Below are 21,327 nucleotides of genomic sequence, written 5' to 3' on the forward strand. Positions count from 1 at the left end.
CTCTTTGCTAAGCAGAGGTGTGAGGGGCTTAGAAGGAAAAAGGTCCTCATAACTAACAGGAGAGTTCCCCAAACCCTCTTTCTAGAAACTCCACTTCTCAGTTTTGATATCCTCTTACCTTCAAGTATCAAATCTAAATTACTAAAAATGAGCTAATTTCAGCTGCATTTTCAAATGAGATTATAATAATAATACATTATTTATGAATTGGATATTATATATTTATAATATATTTGAAAAAAATAGCACCCTGTCTGAAGGGGCTTGTAAAGGAAAAAAGAAAATAATTAAAAAACGAAGCAAGGAATGTGTTCTAATCAAAGTGTATGACAGAAAAAGTAATTAAGCACTTTATAGAGAACACTGTACAGAAGTGACATGATCTCCTTCATTAGCATGAGTCTGTGGATCCTAGCACAAGAAATAAGAAGGGAAAGTGTTACTGGGAGTAGGTGACAAGACAGTCTGCTTTAGGCTAGGATAGCTGTTCCGCAAGACTCTGGGAACTCTCTTTATCAACAGGAACATGAAAGATGCAGCTCTAAGATTTTCTAGGTGTACCAAATCTGATATAAACTGCAGAAACTAATCAGTCATCCTCGTACTGGATGAGATATTGGAGCAGCTATGAAAGGCCTTTATTGCCAAGCATAATCTTAGTGACAGATCTTGTTGTATCATTTTGTAATTTTCTCCATTACTGAAAATCTTGTGTTCTTAAGTACTGTTTTATCTTTAATCTTCTCCCACGATAAAGCAGGTTCTACACATCTGGCAGTTATCAAATGCAGCACTCCTTTCAGCATCATGAATCAATTACTTGGTGGGTGAATGGCAAATCCTGGAATACTTACCACACGCCACCTGTGGGACTCCCACGGGTCACCAGCGGGATTTACCATTGAGCTGCAAGGTCTGAGCCGCGGGCAGGCAACACAAATTCCTCCGACGAAAAGAGACAGACAGCAAGTTTGAGTTGGAGTGTCCTTGGCACAGTAAAGTAATGGAAGAGCTGGAGATTTACAGTCACCATTACAATGCTATTTCTTAAGCTGACAATCTAAATCACATCTCAGTTTATATTGATGAGATTCTCTCATGTTACATGTCTCATGTGACAGATAAGTGAAATGCAGGTGAATCTAATTAGATCCAGAAACTTGACAGGAAATAAAGAAAAATGGTTTTGGAACTGTCTGGGTAAATCTAGGACAAACTTGAACACAGCAAATGTTTTTCTGTTTTATTCTCTTGGGGCTTAAAGTGTGTTCATCCGTAGTTTGGGATTGTGTCCAATTGTTTTATGAGTTTGTTTTTCATTTTGTTGCATCAGAAAAAAATCTATATAGATACCTGGAAACCTTAGATAGCCAGGTGTCTTTTAGCAGTAGAGACTTTAACCTGGTCACCCAACACACACACATGTTTTTGAAGGGTAAGATTTCTAGCTCTTAACAGCTGTGAGCAAAACCTCAAGAATTGCATCAGTACAGACAGACAGGTCAGCAAGGAACCTGGAATATGATTTCTGAGACTCATACATCAGCTCGAATGCCTCCTAATGGCAATTTGAAGGACAACATTGTTAAGTAAGTTAATCATTAACTTATTAATACGGTTATCAATTATAATTTTGTTCATTATTGTTTCTATAAGAAAACAAAGACGGATCAAAACTTACACACAAATGCCTTCCTTCGTTCCCCAAACTGGGTGATATATCTGCTACTGTACCACATTCCCTACCTTCCAGTCAGGAAGAAACCAATCTGGCAAAATAACAGACCTCTGCTGGCAGTTTTCTTGCAGGCAGTTTCGGGATGTTTACTGCCAAACCCCTTGAGACCTGCCTGTCAAGGGTACTGTGTGCTCATGCTTCTGGCTGAAGTGGGGGCTACAGCAGGTCCCCCTTGCCCCTGTCCCTCGCACGGACCTGATCCCACATGGTTCATTCACCACCGCTGCCATTGGAGGCCTGAGGAATGAAGAAGGAAGGCAACAGGCTCATCCACTGTGGGAGTTTTGCTTAAGAGAATTCTTCCAGGGGCTGAGTTCTGTGCTACTGTATCCTCATAGCTAACTCAAGACTTGCAAGGCTTCTCCATTTCACGGGGCTGTGGAATGATAAAAGGTTTAATTCAGATACACTGAAGTAATAACATAACGTGCTACATATCCTTGAAACATTCTCCGTGAGCCAAACGGAATCAGACAAAAATGTTTTAAAAAGCCATAGGTGGAAAAACAAAGCTGTCTTTTCTTCTGTTCTGAGTCAGCTTTGGTAGGAAGGGATATACTGCCAAAACTGCACAATAATTCTTCTGCTTTCAGATGTGGAAAAGAGTTAGAACTGAGTTACAAGAATATTGCATTATAAAAGGATGATCTGAGAAAGTACACATCCTGGGGATTACACAAATGTCACTGACCTTACAGTTCCTCCCAGTTTTGTTCAGGCTCTGTCTGGACAGCATATAAAATATTGACGATCTAGTATCTGGAAAGAGATAAACATTTAATTCCAGGTGAACACTTCTGCTTATGGAGAAGCCCATTGCTGTCAGTAGTGCTTGCTGTGTACAGAAAAGTGTGGTAACTGTAGTCTAGCTACAGCACCAGAGTTTTGGGTCCTGACTTTCCGAACTGCTCAGTACAGTGCTCCAAGAGCAACCTCTAGCAGCTGGAGTGAGGCGGCTGAATAATTTTCAGACCAGGCCCATAGCACCACATTGGACTGGGCCTTTGTGTCTTAAACTTTGCATGACAGGGCAATGTGCATTGCTATTACTCTAAGGGAATTTCTCTCCTGTTTTTGCCAACAATTTTGGCTACCAAAGACTGCTGTGGAAAGAAAAAAATATATATTTCCCAGCTTACCCTCTTGCTTCCAACCCCTCGTCCCTAGAACACACATTTTTAAAGCACCTTTCTGCGCAATACACAAAATAAAGCAGCTGGCTGCCCAGAAGGCCTCACCCAAGACAAAACAGTAACAGTCCTTCAGTTAATCTGTCTCCCTGGCTCCACCAGACGCCAAGGAATCCAGAGCCTCCCAGGCTTCTGGGAAGCGAGCAGATGTCCTAAAATGCCGTAGGTCAAATCATTTAATGTTTCTTTGCTCTCCTCGATCTATAGCTGCTGGGGTCCTGCTAGTCCTCAGCCTGATGGGGAATGCTGATGCTCCGGTAGCTGTGCTAGCTGGCAGGATGCTGTCACTGCTAGGATTGCGCTGCTCCTCTTCACACAGCCAAACGAAATCACCTCCCAGGCTGCGTTCCAGAAAAGGCTAGGAACTGAAATTGCCCCTTTGTAAAAAAAAGGGTGGGGGCACAAAAAAAAAAAAAAAAGGCAAACAGGAATGTGCGTTTAAGTGGTTGTGGTTCTTTGCTTGTTTTTGTTTAGCTCAACCCTTGTGGTGTGTTGGAAGCAAAGACATAGCCTTGAGCTAATGCCTGCAGATTAAAATGTAAGGTCGATCACTATCAAAAACGTGTGACCTTTGTGACCTAAAACAAAGCTCTGAGTAATCATCGCAAGTGGCAATATGCAAATTGAAGAGTTAAACATCCTTAAGCCATCAGGATGACGCTGCCAGGTAGAGCACCCAAACCTTCAGTTCCTCTACAGCTCTGCCAGCTAAAAGTTTTTACTTTTCATGGTCTACACTGGCTTTCCTCTCAGGGCTGGATTTCACTGTTACATATGACGATGATTTTAGTGTACCACTCTCTCCACATTCCTTTGCTGTTAGCAGCAACTACTCTTGCCATTTCGGTCCTGTGCCTGAGATACCCATATGGATCTCTATTACTAGAAAACGAGAAAATCTCACAACCTGTATACACTTACTTCCCACTACTCCTTATCTCCCTTCCCGGTAGGTCAGGGACATCTTATTATTGCCATTGAGGAGCTGAGGAAGGGAGGCCCAGTGAGCAGTGATTTATACATGACGTCTGGTGGTCTAAGAAGAAACTGAGCATGCATCTACCAGAGATGCTGGTTGGAAGCCAAACCAGATGACCATGTTTGAACCAAACAGAACTAAATTCAATAAAGGCCCTCTGCAGCATTCAGTACAATTTTATTTATGCCTTGAAATAGCATATCTGTTCTCCAGATCTTCCTATCCAATTATTTAAAGGCTTGGTCCAACAGAGATAACATACAGAACCTGACTGTCAAAGATCTGCTGCCAGCTGCAGTCACCTGCAGGGACTGGGAAGAAAGACACGTCTGATGATAGCATCAAGACTTTGGCTGAGACAGTCAAGCTTCATAAAGCTGTCATTGTTTGAAAAGGGATGTCTGTTCCTTCTGCATCAAGATGGAACCAGCGATGATCCATCCCCTGGATTTTACCCAAGGAAAGGCCAAAGAGAGACGTGAAAAACAAAGGAAATGAGCAGACCGCTGCTGCCTGCCTCTGCCCCCAACCACAACCCACACATGCTCAGTTTGTTGTTTTGGCAAGGAGAGCAGGCACTGAATAAGCGAGAAGAGCTGAAACTGGCAGAACAGTCAGAAAAGTATTTAGAGGTTGTTTATGTATGAATGATTGCAGGGTGGGAAGGGCAGACATCTTCTATTTGGATACATCAGGTAAAGCCCTGGGGGCAGCGCTGAAAACAGAGCCCTTTGCAATCAGATGAGTAACATGATCCTGGCCTGCTTTCTCTTCTCCCTCTGTGCCGATTCCAAGTTATAGTCAAGCTTTGCCTTGGAGTCCTACTGAACATTAAATTCGCAGGCATTTGCTAAATCCTGCTATAGCCCAGAGGATGCCTACTACTTTAATCCCCTTTGTTAACAACTCTCAAATTTTTTGTGTTGTAGCCAAAATTCGCTTGCTGGCTCCCTCTTGAGAGGCCTTGGAATATTTATATGGTCTACTTACCTCCTTCTGAAGTACTGCTATTCAGCCTCCTATAAAGGAGGAACAAGCCCTTCACTAGGAATATAGATATGACACCACCAGCTACGCCAATCAGATTCAAATCCTGAGTTGTAAACAAGAAAACAGTCCAAACGCAATGCCCATTTTCCACAACTAATAATCTGACTCAGAAATCACCGTTATTTGACATGTCAGATGTCGCACTGTTCCCTTTATTGTGAGGACTGAACCCTTTGTAGGCACAGCCACTGCGGGGCAGTCACACATAAGCATTCACCGATGCACACGTCTTAGTGTGCCTTGCATCTCCCAGGATGCTGCTGAGGCTGGTTAAGTCTTGTTACCCTCTGCCTACAGACAGGGGGCAAACGCAAAGGTTACGTGGTAACATCCTCTGCTGTGAGCAGATTTCACCAACCGGGGTGACTTAGTGACTTGGGAACAATTACAGTTTTTGAAGGTAATGCTGAAATAAGACAGCACCAAAACTGCTTTTCATAGTTTATGTGTCTATTCTGAGAGATGTTGTCAACAGCTCATAGCTTGAGGATGTATGAACTTAGTTGCACACGGTGCCAAATTATATGTTCTCAGGAGGATCACGCCTACATGCAAACAGGCAAGTTGCTATTTGCTTTTGCCATTTTCCCAGAGGAAACGATGGTGCCAGACAAGTGTGAGCAGACCAACCTCATATAGTATGTGAGGCTTTGTGGTTTCAAACTCTGGAAGTAGAAACGACAAGTACTCCCACTACACCTCGTGTAATTTCCCAGGGAAGCAGAACAGTGACTCTAATTCAGGAGAGCAGGAGATCCCCCTCCCAGATCAAGTCTCTGGGCTCAGGTACACAACAACTTTCTAAATGTAAATCAAGGTTTTGTTAGAATTTCTCACTGTTCCACGTTGCCCTGGATTCCTCGAGCATTTGTACTTAGCTTAAAGGTAGATTTGGCCCAGAGCTGAAGAATGGAGATTGCAACTGATAGTAGGCTGATGATGAAGAGATAACTACTGGAGCTCATAACCATCACCTAGAGACATAAGTAAACTGAAAGTATACAGTAGCTATTTTTTTCCAAGTTGGGATTCTTGCCATCAAAATGAAGCCAAGGAGATCATTAAACGTGGCTTCGGTAAAACACTGAAAATTCTACCTACCTACTTGCTAAAACCAGGAAATCAGATGCTACAGCCACTGCTGAGGATCAATTTTAAGCCAGATCTCTGACATTAAGCACTACTGTGCCACTGTTTACTGCGGCAGTCTTTGTCTTGTCTGACATTCATTATTTGATGGACCAAGGTTTCCTGAGTTTAAATATATTCAATAATGAACATCAGCTTTATTTAATACAACTTAGTCACTGAGCAAGAAAAGAACCTAGTTTTCAGTTTATCTCTGTAATACATAATGCAAGAATTTTCTGAACCTTTTCTTTGCCCTCTAAGCATAGATCCCATGAAACAAAACCTTTATTTCAATCAAAAATTGCACTTCTTGCTAGACTAGCAGATGAATTGGCTTACCATGCCAAATAAGCAGATGAAACAGATTTGCTTAATGAGCTCGGATAAGAGAGGGAATGAAGGAAGAGGAAAAAGAAAAACTAGCCTCGCAATAATTCTAATACATTAGCTAGGCTGCTTCATTCTTCTTTCTGTAGGTGCCAAGGTATGAGAAGTAGACATTGAAAGGTAACTGATAAGCCACCCAGGGGTTACTCAGTCTGAAGATAACACTACAGACTATGCCATATAGAGAGCTAGCTGTGTGTGTAGAAGCCTGAATGTCAGAAGCAGCCTGGACCTGACAGTATAGAGCTTTCTGAAGGTTAACTGATCCTCCTTCGGAGCAGGGTGAAGACAACAACCGAAGACAGTACAGAAGCTACACGCCTCCTCATTCAGAGCACCAGGACTTTTAAAGACCATGCAGCTCTAACTCCAAGAATTAGCAGGCTGAATAGCTGCCCTGTTCCTGACGTGCAGTTTTCTCCCAGGTTGATGTGACAGATGGGTGCTGCAACAGGCAGGAATCATATTCAGAATCTGGCTGGGGGAGCATGACAAAGGGCTCACAATCTACACATGTCTAGTTCTTATTCTGCCCACCATTAGGTTACCCTAGCTATCTAATAGGACTTTAAGAAACCTTGCTAGTCTCTCACTTTTTTTTTTCCTTTATCTTTTTCATGGGCCATTATGGGATAGAAAGAACTAAACGTTTCTGTTTGGACTTTGTTTTGGTCAGGTTTAGGGAGTAAGTATTTTTTGATATAAGTCCCCACTCATATAAAGAATTGTACTTGGAAAGAAAATTTCTGAAGGTTTTAGCTAAAAAATCTTTTTTTTTTTTTTTGTCTTGTATAGACAGTAAATACCTTACACACATGGAAAAGTATACTTATTTTTGTTGTTGTTTTGACTAGTATGGAAAGTCACAAAGCATTTAAGACATGCTGGCTAACTTCTGATTTTGGAAAGGGGGAATATATTTGATGTTGCTAACCAACCAGCTTTGCATCACCCTTTGAAAGGTAAAATGATTGCAAAGTTTGATATGGCTATACATGACTGGCTACAAGAAGGGCACATTTGTTTCAAACCTCAGTTGAAACAGATACATTAGAAGGGAATAATCTTAGGAAGATCTCCAAATCCAGTCCCTTTATGACAACTTTGCAGCTCTCAATCCGTTTTTGAAATCACTAAATTGCACATCAAAACATGTGGGGCAGCGTACTTCTGCCAAAAAAGTGGTAATAAAACTGACTGGGAGATACATTTCCCGAAGGGAATTCAGGCTATTCAACACATTGCTTACCCTGTGTACTGTTGTGGGGACCCACCTAGTGAAAGCATGAAGAATTGCACCAAATCAGGAAAAGAAAGAAAGAGAATATTGAGCCAAGGAGACAAATAATTGAACAATATAATTTAGAAGCTTGCAAGTGGTGAAACATGTGGCTAGACATGAGAAACCGCAAATTCCAGCCAAACTACATCTAACCACCATCTGGTATTGCTTTGCAACTCTCAGATAACATGGCTCTATAATATGGTAGAGCAGAAACTTGCATTTAAAAGAGGGGATAATATATTTTGGTTTAGCTCAAATTGGTACGGTGCCATTGGGCATCTTTGGGACGTATGCTCAGTATTACCAGTCTGAGAACTGTCACAAACAGGAGTTGGTCTCTGTAAATTCAGAATGGCTTTACTAAAAATCACTAGAAGAGCTTTCTCTTTTAATTTTAAATTTTAATCTTGTAATATAAGACAACTTTTTACACATATGTCAAATTTTCAAGGTCTTATTCCTCCGTCCACAAGGACTGGAAGCTTTCATTACAATGAAAGCTGAATTTCTGACCTTATTTCCTTTGGCAGCAAAGGCTATAAGAACAACACTAGTATTGTTTGGTTTACAACATATTTTTACATAATGAAATGCTGCAAATTTTATTACAACCAATACCGATCTGTTCAAAGGGATTTTGCCCTCATTTCCTAAATGCCCTGTCCTCACTCATCTAATTCACAAGAGAACCAAAACTTTCATAATTAATCAATCTCCAAAATATGTCGACATAAAAATCAGCCACCTAGCTAAACCCTGGTATTTTCTCTTAATGATACGAGATGACATGATCTTTTTTCCATCATAAGGACATACAAAAGGGGCAGAGATTTAATATTCAGAAAATAATGAAAATAGCTTGTGAATGAAAACATCTGCCTTTTTTTTGCCATCTCAAGATCCCACAAAAGAAAGTTGCAAATATTGAGTATCCAGTTACAAATGGCTATGTTATAAGGTAGGAATTCCCCCCAAACCTTAATATCACTTGCTTTAGATTCTGCTCATGTGTATACATTTTTAGTTCCACACAGTTTATGTGACTTTATTTCCAGAAGAGTCCTGGAAAACCAGCCCCACAGAACCACTTGCTAGCATCGAGTACTGCCACTTACGGTTGGTGAAGAGCCATGCCAGTTTAGAGGCAAGAACAGGATTTTAGTTTATCTCATCCTTATTACAGTGTTCTTCTCTCTTCCTTGACAAGACTATTGCAAGAAAATCCTGACTCTTCTAAATCTCCCTCATGCCAACTAGCTTAATCTCAGACCTTGAAAATATTTTATTTCCACTTTTTTCTTGTCCCAGTTTTCAGGATACTACTAGGTAATTATTAGCATTTCCATAACAAGGAATACTTTTACCGTTTTCTGCTTAAAAGTCTGCAAACGCATTTGAATACAAAAAGCTCTACCTGAAAACCAGGACTCTTGTGTGAGTCTGTCCTAGCAGTCAGAGCATTGCTATTTGGGGAAACAGGGATTCTGTTCATGGTTCTGGACTACAAAGCATTAAATCACGCAGGCCATACGTTCCTTCTGCCTACACAGCCACTGCTGCCTCCAAAAGAAATGGAAGTAGGCACTAGAACTGGAATGGCAGTCCTTAGGAGCAGTGATTTTTGACCCCAGAAATAGGAACAGAAAGCCTCGCTCCCTAAGGCCTTCCTCTTTGGCTTGGCGCCTTGTAGTCCTCCTTTCCCCTTCGCAGAAATAGTCCCTTTTCTCTTGTCCCTTCCCTGCTTCTCCTTCCTCTTCTCAGCAGCCCCAAGCAAGTAGAAATTGCTGTAGGAAGAAGAAGACAGGAGGTATTGCTGCTTGTGGCAACCGCAGTTGAGACGTGACTGGAAAGGGCAGGTCAGGGGTTCCTATAACTCTCAAGGTGGTGTGGCAGAGACATCTGGGTGAAGAGGGAGACACCTCTCTGCAGCTCTCCAAAGCCTCTCCAAGCCTTCCTTCCACCTATAGCATCCACAAAATACTGCTGACCTCTTCCAAACTGGGATTTCCGTGCGGGATCCCCATCACCACCCCCCTTTGTGACTTCTCTTTGCCTGTCACCCAGCATCCCCCAACCCCTGCTACTGAAAATGTTACTCAAAACTGAGATTCTTTTTATTGTAAATAGCAATTAGACCCTAAATGGCACTGCTACCAAGCCCCCTTCTCCAGCTTTGCAGCTTTCTGTAGCTTCCATTTACCATTTACGCTTTGTTCTCCTCTATCAACGCCTCGGATGTTTTATCCTGCTCTGACCATGTACAACAGAACGAAACAGTGGAGCTTTATAACACCAGGGGGCATCTTACAGCCTGCGCAGAATGTTACATTATCCCCTTGTCCAGTGCAATATCTGTCCAGGATAGATTTTAGCAGTATTTATCTTCCGTTTTCACCATTTTCCTTAGGCTGTATACTTCTTTCAGAGTTTGACATTTTCAGACAGTGCAATAATGGCTTCCTCCGGTCATTCATTTAATTGCCTACTAATAATCCTTCAGTAAAATCATTAACACAAAGGTCATGTTATTTGCATTAGGGTTTTTTTAATAGTCCCAAAAATTATCTTGAGCTTTTAAATATTTTTTAAATGATAAAATAATGAGTAAATGTAAAAGTAACTGCACAGCACTTTGATTCTGCATAGACCAATTAGAACATTCGTTTTCTACTTTGTTTTCATAATTTATTGAATTCAGGCTTAAGGCATTTACAAAACTTACATTTTAGAAAGACTGCTTGTGGTAGCCTCCCCTAGCACATTCATCTGGTAAACCACAAGTCAGTAATGCAATGAAGAGTATGTTGCTGATGGCGATCCTCTTTTGTTTTGTTTTTTGTACTGGCACTGTGCCTACAAAGTGTAAGAGAAGTCGGGTGTCCTTGTTTGTAGTGACACATAATTGCCCAGTAAGAAACTGTGTTTGGCCACAAGCGCTTCTAATCTAAATAGATAAAATAGATATAGGATGCGGGGGTACAAATTTTATCACCATACTGCACATAATAAATGAAGTCATCAAGCAATAAACCCAGACTAATAGAGGGAGCCTTGAGGGACAGTCATGTCTCTAATTCTTGTCTTCTCAGCTGTAAGAATGTGATTTCAGTTTCTCACATATACATAATAAGATGGGAAACACAACTATCTTTGAATTTCGCATATCATCCTTAGAAAAACAATACAAAGATGAAGTATATCGCTAATATATCTCAGGCTTCTGGAAAAAAAAAAAAAGAAGAAAAAAAAAGGAAAAAAAAAGAATGATCTAGTGTGTCAGTTTCCAAATGGTTGTATAGTTTTTCATGAAGATTGTAACATCTTGAAAAGTTTTTAGTGGGGGGATTACACAAACAGCAGACTAGAATGACAGACTGTGGAGGGAGTGGTGGAAGAAGAAAGGGTACAAGACCAGTTCACCATATCCATCTGTGATTCTGTGATTATAGCAGATAGTAAAGTTGCTACAGAGCAGCAGGAACTGCCTCCAGTTGGTTATGAATCAGCATAATTCTGTAAAACCAAAGGAAAAAATAGAACTAAGATGAAACTACAAATATTACCAGATAACCTTTTGCCTGTTACGCATACTTCTTTTTATGCTTTTCTCAGTGCTAGGAAAGTGAAAGCTCCATCCTTGAGAACGCAGAAAATTAAATTTCAGTATGAAAAAAAAAAGGCTCAGCATCCTGTTGTACAATAGGTATGGGACTCAAGGTTAAGATATTCTTTGGTGAAAGATACTAGGAGGATTATACCAGCTATGAGGAAGACTTAAAAGATGGCAGCACAGACGTGCCACAACTCAGGCCTTAGCATTCTTGTCTCAGTTTGAACCCTGTCTAGCCCCTGTTTACATGACATATATAAAGGTCTCGGTTTCCAGGCTTCAGGAAACCTGAATCTTTCTCATTTACTTACCTATGAAAATTAAATTTCAGACATTTTCATCAAAATAGGAAGACAGAGTGATGCAGTGATGCAACAGAGTGAGCACTGAAAGACTCCATTCTATTTTTCTCTCTGTGGCTGCTCTGCTGGATGACCTCAAATAAACAACTTCATCTTTCTGTGCTTTAACTTCCACATCTGTAAAAAGAAGACAATGAAACTGATCTCCTCTGCAAAGAAATTATTTTCCTCTTCTTACCTGGGTGTAAAAGCAAAGGTGGAAAGAAACTCTGGGTATGATTCTAAAATAGTTCATTGGGAAAATGCCAATTCAGTTATGAGATTTCTGGGTTTTACTGATTGTTTTCATTCTCAGAACTTTGCAAAACAGTCCAAAGTGGAACAGAAATCAGCCCAGGCTGGCCCAGACCCTAAGTTTGTGAAGTGATCTGAGCACAGTTGAGCAATGCTGGACAGAATCTTTAGCCAATTACCTCCCTTTACAGATTCCAAGGAATGTTTTATTTCAGGAAAATGACAGAAAATGTAACATCTTGCTCCCAGCTCTTAGCAGTGAGAACTTCTGAATACCAAAAACAGACAGAATTTTGTCAGCAACACTTCAAAGCTAAAACACAACTTTTCCACAGTTCTGGTAAGACTCTACCGAAAATATCCAAAAAAAGTCAAAGCATGCTGACTTATTTATTAAATAAGCCCAGCCCAACAGGACAGCATTAGTGCTAAAAATTTATTCATCCCAACTGGAAAATGAGAGTTATTTTAAGTGCTAGAGGCTGTGATAGTCTGCTTCCTCCCCCACGTCCCCAGCCTGACCTTGTGATTTCTATGATAATCCTGCTCGAGCAATAACCACCGGTGGCAGACGTGATGGATGTGTCTGGGTTGTGATGGCTGCATCCGTCTCAAAGTGGATTTGGTGGAGACAGACAACATCACACCAGCTGAAAGCTAATTTGAGCCATGCACCCACCTAACCACAGTTGATGAATGTCCAACTCAAGCCAAATTTGGCAGAAACTAATACCTGCAGCTGGTATGCAAATATGACTATTGTCTTACCCCATAAGTGGTGAGCAGCCCAAGAGCCCTTTGAGCTCACCTGCCCAGCAGTGGGCTGTTTTTTCCTTGAGTAGGGCTGCCTCTCGAGGTTACGCCTGCCGCAGAGATCACTCAACACTGGAAGACTCCTTTCTGCAACAGACCCTTGGTAACTGACTAATAGCTTGCTAAACTTTGTTTGCTAAGATCGTATCTTAGATCAATTGTGCACGTGTAATCCTTTAGACATACACTGCTGACCAAGTCTGGGACTAGGACTGGATCCAGCCACACCGAGGCTCTTCTAAGTAGGAGTTTAGAAAGCAAGGGGGCCCTCTCTGAACCTTGTGACCCCAAGGAGGGGCTCCCCAGCACATCTGACTTACCCTGTCCTCTATCCTGGAAATAACCTAGTGTACCTTGCCATCAGTGGAACTTTGTTAAGATGCATAAACTTTGTTAAATCACTACTTTATATCAAATACACCATATTGCAGCTCCTGGCTTCCAAGTGAAGCGTATATCATTTCCACCTGCGACAGAGAGCGAGAAGAAAATTCCTTCAGCTTTCCAAGTCATCTACTTATCATTCAGATTTTCTACTTATTTTTCTTTCTAATTTCTTTAGCCTGAATCTTAGCCTGAATTCTCCATTGGCAAGTTCTGCTATTCTAACAAGACCAAACTGGTCTGATTCACAGGAGAGTGTGAAGTCTGGCATCAACCAAACTTGTTTTGATTTACCTTTGTGAAATATATATATATATATATATATGTTTTCAGTTACAGGATCTAATAGCTTAAAAGTTGTTATTCTGGTGGCTTCATCAGCAGTATCTGTGGTTGCCCCAGAACTCTTACCCAACACTTATCTTCTAGGCTTAGGGATTTATGAAACAACATTCACTGTCACTACCCATCAATGCATCATTATACTATGTACTGTGAATGTAAAGTTTCATGTAATCATTATTACAAATAACATCTGAGTGTCTTAAGAAGGTTTTTCGTATGTAATCACCTGTCTTCTTCCCCTAAATCAATACCAGTCAAATCATCTCAATGGTTTGACTACCTAAAGAAACTTAAGGAAACAGCATAATAAATGCAAGTTTACCTTCTGGTACAACCTGGCAAACCTCTAAGTTCTGACACCTAGACTGAAGTGTCCCCACGTAGATACCTTCATGTGAGTCTAAATCCCTCCTAGGGTCAACAGAGAATTTCTCAACACAGATAATAAATAAGTGGAGAGTTATACAGATGTTGAAAAACACACTGATACATTTACTTTAAGGCTATCTGAGTAGCTTGCTACATCAGCTATGAGCAGGGTTCAGCATGCTAACCATCAGCTTAGTTACAGGTACGATGGTCTGAGAAATTAAAGATGCCCCCATGAGACTGACAGATATGACAGGGTTTTTTTGTTGTTGTTGTTGTTTTTTTTAAGGAGACCTGCATCTTCTTGGAACAGGAGCTGGAGGCCAGGTACGAACCTCTGCAATGCCTAACATGGAATTAGATGCATGCATTTATGTAACTAAATCCCACATTAGTTCTCTACTGAGTATAAAGGGATCTTAGACATCTGGCTCACATGGAGACACCTACACGCTGAAACCCAAATTTAGGTGTTTTAGTTAATCTGACAGCTGAACCCACCCCTTTACTTGGAGATTTCCTGAGCTGGCAGCTGCATTAGCATTATGCTTAACGTGCCTCAAAGGACATTTTTTCCATGTCCGTTTCTAATCTGCTCAGGAGGACATTTATACTTTTGACCTCCACGATATACTTGCAGCAATTTACAACTGTGACTCAAGAGCAAACATCCTTTTGTTTCTTTTAAATTTATTACCTGAAAACTTCACTCAAGACACCTAAATCTTGTGCCACAGGAAACACAGAATTCACTTTTTCAATAGCAGAAGACTTTACACCATTACCGTGCTCCCTCATACTCCTTTTCCAAGTTAAGTTGTTCTAGTTTATTTCAACTGTTTTTAGAGAAACAGTTCCACAGGTCTGCTCAACTTTGTGCTTTTCTAAGGAGGCAATTCCATATCTTTAATCAACTTGTCATTTTTCTCTGTACCTTTCTTGGTGCTTTAGGGAGAATTCCATACAATAACATTCAACGTGTCCCAGCACTTCAGGTTTTACAACAGTATCGCATCTTATTCTTTGTTCCTGTCCTAACATACCTAACATCCTCTTAGCCTTTTCACCTACTACACAGCACAGAACTGATGTTTTCAATAGACTAGCCACAACAGCTCCACAGATTCTTTCCTGTGCGCTACTAATGAATTTAAGGGTATGTGGGATGAACTTGTTCTACGGGCTTTTCCTCAGTAGTAGGTAATAGTCTCTCTCTTCTATCCAGGCATCTATTTTTGCAAAGCTGTTCAGAATATAATCTCTTTGAGATCTCCCCTAACTTCCAAATTTGCTGAAAATGGCCCAAGAGTTCAAGAGCGTTTGAGAAGAGGGAACAGATCAGACAAACCCATATACATACATATTCTGAATTTTCATTTGACCTTCTCTCTTATGGAAAGCGGGTAAAAAAACCTGTGATATTTAACAAAAAATAACTGGAAGGAAAATTCGGGGAGCAACCAGATATGTGTCCTGTTTGCTTAAGTACTCCAAATAAAATGTCCAGTGCTTTCAAGGGCTTGTTTATCCATTCAAAAGCGTAATCATGTAGAAACTCTACTAGGCAATGCGCAGACTCTGCCTTTAGTCATGAACAGCCCCTACACAAACTATTATGCAGGAAATCACTGAAACAAATGTAATTTATCCCAGTTATTAAAAGAACAGTTGGTGTTTCTTCCAGTCTCCTCCATCACAGCTGGTCAACTTTGTTCTGAATGATTTGGATGTAGAAGAATAATATACATTAATTCTATCTGGGGATATTCCTCTTCTTTTTCATAAAGTAAAGAGACAATTTAAGAAATTAGGCAGGACTCACAGAATATTTTTTGCAGCTCAGTGTCTCTTCCTCATATCATTTCTGTGTCTAAAATGTGCCTAGAGAAGGAACATTTAATAAATGAAATTTCAGTGCTTGAGTACTTATGGATCCTAAATTCTGACTATAAGCCACACTGACAGAGTATTACTTCAGGTTGCTATTTCTAGCCAGCATTTTTATATGAATTCTTGCCCCTTGCTGTGAACATATAGGAAGTGGAGCAATTAGTTAACACTAATGACTTATTGTAGAGCATATTAAATATTTGGGCTGGAAAGATTATCATTACCAGGGATTTTGAGAAATGACATATGTCTCAAGGTCCTTACAGTGAATGACATTAAGAAGTAGCAGTTTATTAATTGTTAATAAAATGATAATCCAGGCACCAAGGAACCTCTTTTCAGTAAGAAATTAAAATAGCTATTTGGGTAGATTAAATACCTGGAATTACAGGGTAGGCAAGAACTGTCCAAACTAGAAGGACTACAAGGATAATCTTTCTGCAGAAAGCAGATAGCATATGCACTGAAGCTGCTTTTACTTGAAACAGCTTAACACACACCTACAATCCTCAGGCTAAATTATTACGAATGAGAGATCAAAGCTGCATATTAGCTATTATGAAATAGGAATTATGAGAAGCTGGCTGATGGGGTTGCTAACTATATGGCTACCTCATTTAATTGCACATATTACTTTCACCTTGATTGCTGCTGCCTCCTTGCCATCTGCCAGCTAACCCCTCCATGGACTGTCACTCCTTTTTTTCTCTTACTGGAGCTTCTGATTACATGCTGCCCTTTTGGTCCCTGTACTTCAATGCTATAACTAGTTTTTTTGACAAGTTCTGTTATTCTGCTCTGTTTGTGTTGTTACAAAACACCTTGTTGTAATGTCTGTATACCAGGGCTAATATGCACCAAATAATGCACTCAGGTATGTCAACCTTGTTTAATTTGCACTTTACTAAAATAAAACCTGCCATCCTCAAAATGTCATTCAGCAGCTATCAAAAGGTGCAGGCAGCTCAAGTTTTTGCATGTGGGTATGCTCAGAAAAGCTTCCAGTCCTGACTATGTTGAGGAAGTCAACACTTAGGTCATTCCTAAACCTCGCCAGGGTTTACAAACTCAACATGCCTTCCAGTATCACTCCTCAAACGACACCCACCAAGTCAGGTTCTGCACAAATACAGATGAGTGATGAAGCTGCCCCACCACTCTTTTGTCTGAAAATCAGTGGTTAGATCACTTTCTCTGGATCTGAAAGATCTGAGGGTTCAACACTCCTTTCCACCTGGCAGGATGTCAACTCTTGTCCCTGTAGGTGTGCTTTAACTGCCACGCTCAGGTTATTTCAGCATTGTTGTGGTTGATTTCTCTCAGCTTTCTCTGTCTTCCTGACGAACTGCTCCATTCTGCAGGCGATAATCACTGGGGCAGAAGTATAAGAGTGATAATAACTTTGTAAATGAACAGTTGGGACCCGATTTCAGACTTTTGTTTTCTAAGCAAATAACCCATCAACCTCTACAAACCTGTTCTTTCTCACAGCTTAATACTAATTACACACAGAAAGCAGAACAGTTTTCAGAGGCGCTACTGAATATTCTCTGCTAGGACTGCTGCTAGTGTCAGGCAGGTATTTGTAGTTTCATCAGGGGGTGAAATTAGTCCCACACACGCCAGATAACTCCACGGCAAGGAAACCCACGCTATTTGACCCAAACATCCCCTGCTAGCCTGACCTCCGGCTGTCTCTTTTCTCCCTTTCAGAGCCCTACAAGTACTTCCAGACACCCTTTAAGACCACGAAGCCTAAAATAGGCACCTCCTGAGGGACTGGAGAGGTTTTTTGCCCTCAGAGAAAACTGCAAGCGAGCTCCTGGCTATCACCCTCAGGGTGCCCAGCGGGCTGTGCAGAGGTACAGCAGCTCGGGGGTGGCAAAACCGAACAAACCCAACCCTAACTCCGGGGTGGGGAGACTGAACCCACCCAACCCGACCCCCTGCGATGCTTCGGAGCCGCGCACGGCTCAACGGGGAGAAAAGGAGGGCGAAAACCCTGCCGCAAGCCCTCTGCCCGCGGCGCTCGCCATCTTCTCGAGCCGCCCCAGCCCCCCCTGTCATGGCGGCCGCGCCCCGGCCGCGTCACGTGGGGGAGGAAGAGGAGGAGGAGGAAGAAAAAAGGAGGAGGAGAAGAAGGAGGAGGCAGGGGTTACGTGGTGCCGCTGTGGGGCGAGCCGCCGCCGCCACCGAGGGCAGGGGGCGGGCGGAGGGACCATGCCGCCGCCGCGGTGAGTGCGAGGGGACCGGCGGCGGGGGTGTGAGGGGCAGCCCCGGGGTGAGGGGCAGCCCCGGGGGGGGGGGGGGGGATGAGGGACGCAGTCGATCCCCGGTTGCCCCGGGGTCCCTGGATTTTTATCTCGTTTTGTCGTTCCCGTGGCTTCCAGCGCGGGCTCGGCGGCACCGCGGCTCCCTTTCCGCCCCTCTCAGGCTGGTTCGCTTGGCTCCAGCCCTCGTCGCTGCCGTGGGGGATTTTCCTCTTCGGTCTGCGGCTGCTGGAGGGGGCTGCGGGGTGGGGTGGTGGCAGCCGACAGCCGCAGCCCTCCCCCAGGTTACCCGGGGGGCACACGGTGCCTGTGCCGCCACCTGCCCGGTGTCGCCGTGTCCCCGGTGTCGCCGTGCCACCCCGGGGACGGTGGCCTCACAGGGCTCGGCAGTGCAGCCCCTGCTCTTCCCAAGGGAAAATCCCCCAAATCGGGGCCTGGTTTTGCTGTTGCTCTGCGAATAATCTGTGTTTTATCCCGTCTAACGTGTTGGGAGTGCGGCTTTCCGCGACAGAGAGCGGTGAAACCCCCTCATGCCAGGGTGCTAACTACACAGGTGGGCAGCAGCGCTCGCTGATCCACCTGATTTCTCCTAAAGATGCTCTTCAGCTAAGATCCCGTCCCATCTGTCCTTACTTACAGCAGTCTGTAAGTGACACGAAATATATCAAATACTTTCTGATCTAGCATCTGCCTTTTATTTATTTATTTTATGGATCCCATCTTAATAGGGAACTGTTCGCAGGCATCCCTGGTTAGCTTAAGCGGACCCGAGGGCTCAGGAAGGGATGGCACCCAGCTCTCCTGGCTGTATTCCTGCCCTGCTGACGGCTGGAGAACCTCTCTGCACGTATAAAACCACCTGGCTGGGATTCCTAGGCCCCGTTGTATCATCCTAACAGCCCAGGTGGTTCCAGATAAGAGGCTTTTGATTAGGAAGTGATTGGCCTCCCCCAGTAAAACCGTCTCTGAAGAACCGTGTGCCTTCTGCGTAAGCTCTTGCTCGTCTCTGGGTAAGATAAGCTCCTGCGGAGTTTCAGGAGCTCTTCTGCAGCAGGGAAGGGGAGAAATAGCACTGCAGCTCTAATGAGCCTTCGTCTCACAGCCTCGGAGGAGGAAACCAGCAGGCTACGTGACATGTTTTGGGTTAAGAGATTCTCGCTGCAGGTTTCAGGGCCTGGTGCGTGCCTTCTGCTATATGATCACTTTGCTTTGGAGCAGGCGTGTCGATACTCCGTTATACATGGGTTTAAAACTGGAAGGAATTCCTGGTAAGCTACTGTGTTGATGGGAATGGGCGAATTTGGATCGTCCTTCTCATAGTGGTGTAAAATAACAGTAGGTGTGATTCAAGCTTTTTCGGGGAAAAAAGCCCCCAAAACAGCATGGTGAGGGAAATAAAGGTGAATTATTAATGTAGAAAATTGTTCTGTACAAAGTATCTTCGTGATACTAAACGCTAGAGAAACAAAAATTTTTTGTTGCAGGTAAAGGGCATCTATGTGTAGAGCAGGGCAAGGTGTGGGTCAAACAAATGAGAAGAATAGAAGTATCTGAGCGGATGGTAGAAATGGGGAACTCGGGTCTTCAAGCAAGAGAAAATAGCATACAGCAGGGGTGGAAAGAACGGAGGGAGGATCATTTTTACTTCAGTTACCTTACCTTGGAACATACTGTAAAATGGTGCAGTCTGAGCATCCATGTCTTGATTACTGAGACAGGAAAGTAAAAGGAGGCTTCCAACTTAACGGACAAAGTCAAATTTAGGGGGCTTGGCGTTTCCAGAGGTCCCTCCTAACCTCAATCTTTCTGTAATTCTGTGAAACTGAGGAAAAGTTGTTGTTTCTTTCTGTGACAGTTCAGTTCATGACCTTCCTAAACTTTTCTGTCTGACTAGGCAGTATCACAGCTATGGGTATCCCCTAAACTCAAGTAACTTTCATTAGTACATTTCATTTTGGAGAGATGCTGCAATACAGCTCTGTTTCTTGCTGTTAAAGAGCAAGAATAGGCCCATGTATTTCAAGTGCAGAAATTCGTGTGTTTTTTTTCCCTCAAAAAAGTATTACAGGGGTGAAGTCTGTTTCAATCCATGTTAGGCTGTGGGAAATGGAAACTATCTTGATCCTTATCTGAGGTTTCATTTCAAATCGTATGGTGGCTTATGGAGATGAATGCATCTGCTGTTGCAGCTACTGTGTTAATGTATAAAGTACTGTCAGTACAGAGCCTTTGGCTGTTAAACCAGTGTTTAGCAGCATGAGAAAATGGATTTGTTTGGCTCATTTTGTATAAGAGTTAATGGTATCTACCACATCTTTCAGCTGTGCTCCAGCACGTTTCTCATGTGAGTCAGCATTGTGTAATTAGTGTAAATACTTTATTGTGAAAACCAGTAATACAGTGCGAGAAAAAAGGGCAGAATTAGGAAGCTGTTGATACTGCTTCAATCAAAAGCTGACTTCAAGCCTACTAAGTTTCAGATATTGTTTTATGACCTTCTGAACTCCTTCACCGAGCAGTGAAAATATAAGCCTGTGGGTTAAACAGCTGATGGTGTTACCAAAATAGAGAGTATGGATTGAAGTGCCTGTAAGAGTGATGTGCTATATCTCAGCCCTTTCTTGTGCAGTCTAGTGTTTTTTGCAGCCGGACTCTTTGCATTTTTGAAACTGGACTACAGCGCTCAAGGGTGAATCAACTTTTCCACTCTTTCCAAACCCCTAATATGGGGAACCTCAGAATTTCCTACTGTCTACGTTATGCTTTATTATATGAGCAAGAAATAGATGTGCAGGCTAGGGAAGAGACCCCACTACCCTGTACTGCTCACAGGTGGGCACTTAAATGTCTTTGCTGGCTCTAAACTGAGTTCAGGGCAGGTGAGCTGTTGTGGTTTTCTTTCTTTTTGGTGGCAGTAGCTGTGCAAGGTTCTGCATTTCGGAGGCTGAGCGTTTGCTCTGACTGACAAGCGATACCTTATCGGCTCTGCTGCAGTGGCGTTTGGCATGCATGGTCTCTCTAACCCCTCTTGCCGTGGAGCAAGCTATGTGAACAAAAATCACTTCTCTTGCCCTGTAAGAGGGAAGGAGTACGTGCATAAAGAAATGTAGCAGAGAGACTAATGCGAGGTAACCGCTTATCTGCGGTAACTTTATTGTGTAATTCCCGAGACTTGAACTGTAAGGTGCAGCACTGTTCAAGAAGTCAAATTTTAAATGGACAGGTTCAGCTAACGGACTTGCAGAGGCATGCAAAAAGCAGGGTTCCTCCGTAAAAGGTGGCTATATGCT

At 42.5% G+C, this 21,327-nt stretch overlaps 1 protein-coding gene and 1 long non-coding RNA gene across 12 annotated transcripts in view; one reads left to right on the forward strand and one right to left on the reverse strand.

The window, feature by feature from the left end:
• Positions 1-278: 278 nt before the first annotated feature.
• On the reverse strand, positions 279-17,848 carry LOC308188967. 2 transcript variants are annotated; one of them, XR_013945908.1, is made up of 4 exons: positions 15,700-17,685; positions 12,775-13,246; positions 11,682-11,849; positions 279-2,497 (listed from the first exon to the last, which is right to left on the reverse strand). It is a non-coding gene; the product is annotated as an uncharacterized lncRNA (long non-coding RNA). The 2 variants fall into 2 exon arrangements; XR_013945909.1 differs by lacking the exons at positions 279-2,497; positions 12,775-13,246 and adding an exon at positions 10,424-11,273 and having other exon boundaries at positions 15,700-17,848.
• A 15-nt stretch (positions 17,849-17,863) lies between these two features.
• GALNT11 (polypeptide N-acetylgalactosaminyltransferase 11) overlaps positions 17,864-21,327 on the forward strand; it is a 45,001-nt gene continuing 41,537 nt past the window's right edge. For 3 of the 10 annotated variants that reach the window (XM_080578531.1, XM_080578532.1, XM_080578534.1), the window contains exon 1: positions 17,864-18,001. The gene's annotated coding sequence lies outside the window, so the exon portion shown is untranslated. Of the gene's footprint in view, positions 18,002-18,900; positions 19,048-19,084; positions 19,215-21,327 lie in introns of those variants that run through there. The other 7 variants (XM_080578535.1, XM_080578538.1, XM_080578541.1 and 4 more) reach the window with 5 other exon arrangements.

The sequence above is a fragment of the Anser brachyrhynchus genome (assembly GCF_964034855.1).
Source record: "Anser brachyrhynchus genome assembly, chromosome: 2".
Lineage (NCBI taxonomy): Eukaryota > Metazoa > Chordata > Aves > Anseriformes > Anatidae > Anser > Anser brachyrhynchus.